This window comes from Antechinus flavipes, chromosome 5 (assembly GCF_016432865.1).
Source record: "Antechinus flavipes isolate AdamAnt ecotype Samford, QLD, Australia chromosome 5, AdamAnt_v2, whole genome shotgun sequence".
NCBI classification, from domain to species: domain Eukaryota; kingdom Metazoa; phylum Chordata; class Mammalia; order Dasyuromorphia; family Dasyuridae; genus Antechinus; species Antechinus flavipes.
Window position 1 is genome coordinate 91,299,866 of NC_067402.1, and position 6,886 is coordinate 91,306,751.

The following is a 6,886-nucleotide window of genomic DNA, read 5'->3' on the forward strand; positions in this document are numbered from 1 at the left end:
CCTGAGACTATTCAGGAAGTCATTCCTCTGAATAACTTATGGCATTTCTCTGGAATGGTGAATTACTGACAATGATCAGGCAATCAAATTCAAAACTCAAAAGAGTATCAGTTACAGTTTCAAAAGTTTTTTTTCTCTAATACCAAATTCTACTAATTACAACTCAGGGATAGATACATTATTTCAGAAGTTTACCAGCACTTGCACATATAGGAGATTGTTTAACTTATTTTGTACATTGTTGGAGACAGGAAGTCGGCCATATCCGTCCTGGAACTAGATAACGAGTATGCCCCAGGAGGTCAGCCACACCCGTGTTCTGACATTCTTCTCTTTACATTGTCACCCCCCCACCCAGAAAACGCACATAGTCAAACCATATATAACTAGGCTCCTTCTTTCAATAAACGAGACCTTTTTCCACCGCAATGTAGTCTCCCTCCCCTTTCTCGCCCATTTCTCTTGCAGGTCTTGTCCTCCTCGACACCCCACGAATAATGAGGTCCTGCTGGATGGGACAAGTGGTGCCCAATGTGGGCCTCGAGGAACGGACTCTTGACCAGGTGGACCCCTGAAGTCGTCCTCGTGGACCCCTGCAGCCGTCCGGACCCCTAATTCTGGTGAGTAGTTTCGTCCACCTCATTTCAGTTATGGGCCATAAGCTTTCTAAGGAACAGATCTTTGTTAAAGATCTTAAGGATTCACTCAGGGAAAGGGGAGTAAGGGTTAAGAATTCAGCCTCTGTGTTGCAGGCTTAGAAAATATCAAGAAGTTGGAAAAATCTTTCTCTCTCTCTGTCTCTGGCTGACTGCAGCAGCCTGTGAGAAAAAGGGTAAAAAGGGAGAGAAAGGAAGAAAAAAAAAAGGGGGGGAAATGAATTTAAAAAAATAGATTGAAAGGGATTTGAAAGTTCAGAAAGTTAAAATATATATAGAAGAGTAGTGTGCTAACATTTAAAGGAAAGAAGTTTGAATGGACTATCTAGGCATTCTCTGTGAAGGCAGAGAAAAGCACTAAATGGGCTTGGAAGTTCACAGAAGCCCCTTTGGATTCTGGAATGGGAAAAGGGAATTCAAGGTGAAACAAACCTCTCTCTGGGGGTTGAGGTCTTGGAAACAGCCGCTAGTCTGTTTGCTGATTTAAGAGCTTTGTTAAGTTTTAAGAACAATGATTAAGGAAAATTTGCTTGTGATTTTAAATTTTTTTTTAAGGAAAAACCTACTAGAGTAAAGAGCAATAAAATTCAAGCTTAGCCTGGCTTGGGCAATAAAAAGCTCTGGAGATAAGATGCTAATAGCTGTTAGAAGAAATGTGGTGGAAAAGAAAAAAAAAACTTTTAAAGACAGCTGTATTAGTTTGATTCAGTTTGTTACTGTCTGAAATATATTGAGTTATTTGTTAACATAAATTATACTTTAAATCCAGCTCTGCTGGACATATGTGGGTTTTGTGGAGGTTTGGGTTATTCACTATAGTGTGAATCTTACAGGTTTTTGAAGGGAAAAGGAAAGAGGAATACAAGTGATTTAGGAAGGACTCATTTGTAGGGGAAATTAGAGGTTTGCATGGTTTAAGGAAGGTGAAAGACTTTTTGGAGTAGCATCTGGGTAGGAAAGTTCTTTAAGGAGATTGTTTAAGTATGTAGCTAGAGAGAAGGAGAAAGTTGGAAACAGGTGGATTTGGGAAGTAATCTCATGTTGGGAAACTGATGGGCTAAATCTTGAAAAGGATTCCCATGTAGGAAATCGAGTGGGGAACCTGAGGGAAGTTTTTTTCTAGGGGGTCAGGAGTGGGGGAAGGGTGGCCATGTGGAATCCTCTCCTCCTCTCACCCCTCTTAAGTATGTTCCTGCTGCTTTTTTTTTTTTCTTATCTGATTGCGGCAGTGCAGCAAACTGTGATTTTTAAGGACATGCTTACTTTTAGGTTAAATGATTCACCCAAGAAAACGATAATAATGAGACATCATACCAAAATGTATGGGATGCAGCCAAAGCGGTAATAAGGGGAAATTTCATATCTCTAGAGGCCTATTTGTATAAAATAGAGAAAGAGAAGGTCAATGAATTGGGTTTGCAATTAAAAATGCCAGAAAAGGAACAAATTAAAAACCCCCAGTCAAACACTAAACTTGAAATTCTAAAAGTAAAAGGTGAGATCAATAAAATTGAAAGTAGGTTAAATGATTGAATATTTGTGTTTTTTTGATAGATAAAAGTTTTCTTGGTTGAGGAATATGGTCATAAATGTGATCCATACTTTGGTCCGAGTATTTCTAAAAGTTTTAATTGTTATGTTAGAAACCTTCTTGCATTCTTTTATGTGGAATTGGGTCTTTTGTATAAGTTAAATTGATTGTATTGGGTCATCCTGAGGTTATTTAAAGGGTCTCTGAACATAATAGTTTTTTCTTTGTCCTTTTGAAAATGTTTCTGTTATGGACAATACGCAATTTGGGATATTTTTCTATGTATTGGGTATTTTAAAAGCAAAATGATTTGTATGTATAATGTTCACTCATGTAACATCTACCTAGATATGATAATTGTTCTAAGTTGTGAACTTACTGAGACAAAATTTCTTTCTGTTATGACTATAAGGTTATGATAAATAATTGTTTGAGATTTATCATAAATTTGATTGATGGAATTTGTTATTGGAGGTAAAAGTTTTTGGGCTTAGAATTAATTAGTTAATGCTATTTGGGAGTTTTAAAGCTCCACCCTCTGACAGTTACTGGGGCAATTGATTGATAAGCTATTAAAACTCAACTGCTTATGTTATGTTATAGTTATGTTCTTGAATTTTTCCTTCTGTAACTGATCTCTCTGATCAGAGCAATAGTCAAAAGAAGCTGTTAATGCAATTCAATTATGTCATGCCTTGCTATTTTCAGTCTGGTCATATGTAATCATGTATCCTAAATGCTTGGGCAACTAAGTATTTCGTCTGGTCATCTGTCTGTTGCTGGATATTTGTGTTCTGTTCCTTTAAAGTTCTACATGATAAGTGGACAATTAACAGGGGTCTGTAAGACTGCAGCCGTTTGCTTGTCCTGTAAAGCAAACTCATCTCTTCACATAGGAAACTGCTGGCCAATTTATTTTGGCCTCCTCATATTTTGCAACAGTTTGGTGAACTGAGTCTATCTGAGACTGATCTAATCTTTATTTGCTAGATTTGTGTTTTTGTTCTAGATTTTGGTCAAATTACAGATATTGGCTTGCTTCTGGAACCGGGATCAGCTTTGATCAGCTTTGATTGTCACCACGGCACACACCCACTCTGCAAGGAATGAGAGCCTCCTATCACTTCACAGCCTGAAGCAGCAGTTTTAAATGAGACCATGGACTGGACCCTGCATCGACTGTACTTTGGACTGATATGAGGGACTTTGGGAATGGTTGATGACTGACTTTTAAACCTTACCTGGATCATCTATTACTGTGTGTTTAAGATTTGATATGGGATTTGTTAAAATTGTGTAATTATTGCTGTTATGTTTAAGGGCTTTTTATGTATAGGGATTTTGATTCACTCTCGGAATTTATATGGGGAATGGTCATTTGATAATTCCTTTCTGTGAGAAAAAAAAAGGGGAGGTAGAGATAGAACATTGGGAACCTGGTATATTTTTTTCAAAATACCTGAAAGAATGGGAACCCCTAGCTCCTATTCACTTTGCCTTAGGCATTTCTGCCCCACCCCCTATCTCACTAGTTCAGATTGAATTTGGATGCTTTAGTTTTAGAATCCCTTATTTTGTTAAAATTTCCCTGGCAGACTCAGTTTTGGGATTATTAATCCTGGTATCCAAACTGGTTCTCAACCTCCCCCTGGCTGACAACCCTTCTTCATACTCTTCTGGGACCATTCATGGCTATTCTCCTTCTTATTTCTTTCGGACCTTGGCTGTTTGCTAAGTTAACTGGTTTTGTTAAGTCCCAGGTGGATGCTGCCATTCAGAAGAGTACTCACGTGTTCTATCAAAGGCTCCATACTTCTGAGTCATTGGAACAAATGCAAAATCCACTTTTTGAGCCTCTGCAGTTTGCCAATTTTAGAGGCCGAACTCAACACCCTCTGGTATCGTAGATGCTGTCGAGATAATTAGGTGGGCCTAAAGCTGTGGAGGAGCCCATGACGGGACAGGAGTCCTGCCAAATGAATTATGTAGGCTGCAGGTCCAGATGCGCGTCGCATAGCCTAAGACAGGCCCTCCACCGACCCATAATTCATCATGCATATGATAAGGAAGGGGGAGACGTTGGAGACAGGAAGTCGGCCATATCCATCCTGGAACCAGATAACAAGTATGCCCCAGGAGGTCAGCCACACCCGTGTTCTGACATTCTTCTCTTTACATTGGCACCCCTCCACCCAGAAAACGCACGTAGTCAAACCATATATAACTAGGCTCCTTCTTTCAATAAACGAGACCTTTTTCCACCGCAATGTAGTCTCCCTCCCCTTTCTCTCCCATTTCTCTTGCAGGTCTTGTCCTCCTCGACACCCCACGAATAACGAGGTCCTGCTGGACGGGACAGTATATTTAAACCTAACCTGGTGCAAAGGATAAATCATTATACAGGCTTATAAATTCTTAGTAAACTATAAATCCTAAACAGGCTCATTTCTCAGGGCTGAAGACCTTACTTACCCTGATGGTTTCAATAAAACTGGCAAGCTTACAAATTAAGGGGAGTTGACAGAAATCCCAGAGAAAGAGCTGAGCTTGCTATTGCCCACCCCAACTATTCTTAATGTTTTCATGGGCTGTACTGCTTGATACCTCCCCCCACTATGTGAAGGGGGAAAAGGTTTTACACACCTCATACTTGGGGGTGAACTGATAAGACTTTCACCTCATTCCCCTTGTTTCACACATAGTAATTACAAATTTTACGTTTAACATACTGACAATAACTCCAAATAATTTAGTTAACAATTTTAGAATTTTCCTAAAAGTCAAATAAGCTTAGCTGTAATTTCTATTCCCTTATATAAGTTTCCTTTTTGTATTAGGGAGAAAATAAGACAATTCTTAACATTGAGATAGAACAGATTTTAAAATTAACTTAATTTTAGTTAATGATATTCCTTAAATTCTGATTAAATGTTCTAGACAAATTGAAGTGCCATGTAGTTATTTTCCAATTTGTGCAAATCATTTCTCTTTTGTGAACCAGGAAAAGGGTTTAGAAACCAGTTTTTACTGACAGGGCCCTCAGAAGTCTGACTCCAGATAACTCAAAAGCAGTTGTAGCCAGTTCTTAAAATAGTAGTAAATTGCTTTTCTGTTTTCCTAAAGTTCCCAAACTCTTAAATATTCTTTTAACACTATCAATACAAATAGATTGCAATTCACATAATCCTTTAGTGGGCTTTAATTAGAGCTTCTTTAAATTTGCTTTTACTATCTTATCTCAAATAACAAATTTCCAAATTAATTTACACACACATAGAAGCCATTTTTCTCTTGGTCACATCTAAAAACCATATAAATTATCAAGTATAAAGCAATTATGTCTAATAAAGTAGCTAACATTCCTATAGCAGGTTTTTCCTAAGCACTGCTACAATCATGTGACCTTCACAACAACAATTATTATTTCTCTTTACAAATCAGAAAACTGGACAGAGATAAAATAATTTGCCAAACAAATTGCCAGAACAATAGTGCTCCAAGAGCTCCAAGTGCTCCAAGTGCCCAAGTGTTCCAAGTGGGGGGAGGGGAAGGGAAGGCCCTCAGGATCACAGATTCCAAAGCCAGAAGAATTTAGAATCACTGACAGAGTGTTAGAATAGAAACCCTCTAAGGTCAGGGAACCTTAAAATTATTACTGTCTCACCTAGAAGCTACACTCCTTCATTGGAACCAGAATAGTAATATAATGTCTAGCTGGTATAATAGGCTTGAATTGCTGAGGGGAGCAGACAGGAAGGAGACTCATAAAATTTTTGCCACAGGTATACCGCTAAGGAAACACTCAATCAAAATGTGTTTCTTAGAAGACTGTTCCTACCTATAATACCTTTTTCCCCTCTGTTTATTCTTTTGGAAAAGCTTATTTCTACCCCAATTTTCTTTCCTTTCCTGAATGAACCTGGAATTTAAAGAAAGAGGACTTTACTTTTTAAAACAAATAAATACCTGACATTTCCCCCTCTACTAGCATGGCTGCTCTGCCTTTGCTATCCCCCATTTTCAATCCAATTTGTATTAGAGGTACAAATATAAAAATGAAAGCTTTAAAGACTTTGCATTGTATTTTTTATTCTCCTTAATCTTTCTTTGCTGCTTTTTTGTATCAATATCACTTTCCTAACACATATACTATCTCCGTCCAATAAATTCTTTGTTTCAAATAAGAAATTCAAACCAATTTATGAGCTATATCTGAAAAACATATGCCTCATTCTGTAGATGGTTCTGACTATAAACTAGATTATACAGGGCAATTAAGGTCTATTGTAATGCTGGAGAAACTGAGGCAAGATAGAGATTAGAGAGGTTTTAATAGATTTCTGAAAGGGAGAGATTTTTTGGATTCAAAGAATCCATTTTTGATCCCAGGGCTGAATGAGACTTTTATCTCAAAGAATCCATTAACAAATGTGAGTTTCCCATGAAATATATACATGTGTCTCTAAGGCCAAGCCAAGGGGTAGAGTCAGAGCACTGAGAGTAGGAACAGACCATCAATCCGGTTCTAACAGGTTTGGGGGTAGGACCATAAATTCTTACAAAGTGGGAGGACTTAGGATGTGTCCAACTAAAGCCAGGAAGTCTGGAACTTAGAGATAGAGGATGCCAATTAGGTATCTGAGATAGGACATCTGGAGTTTTATGAGTCTTTTGGAATATCAGAGTGGCCAGCTCCAGC

General features: G+C 38.1%; 1 long non-coding RNA gene across 1 annotated transcript; it reads left to right on the forward strand.

Annotated features, from left to right (window-relative positions):
- The first annotated feature begins 311 nt into the window (after positions 1-311).
- Positions 312-4,454, forward strand: LOC127564210 (uncharacterized). The gene is made up of 2 exons (XR_007954203.1): positions 312-620; positions 3,197-4,454. It is a non-coding gene; the product is annotated as an uncharacterized LOC127564210 (long non-coding RNA).
- The last annotated feature ends 2,432 nt before the right edge of the window (positions 4,455-6,886 follow it).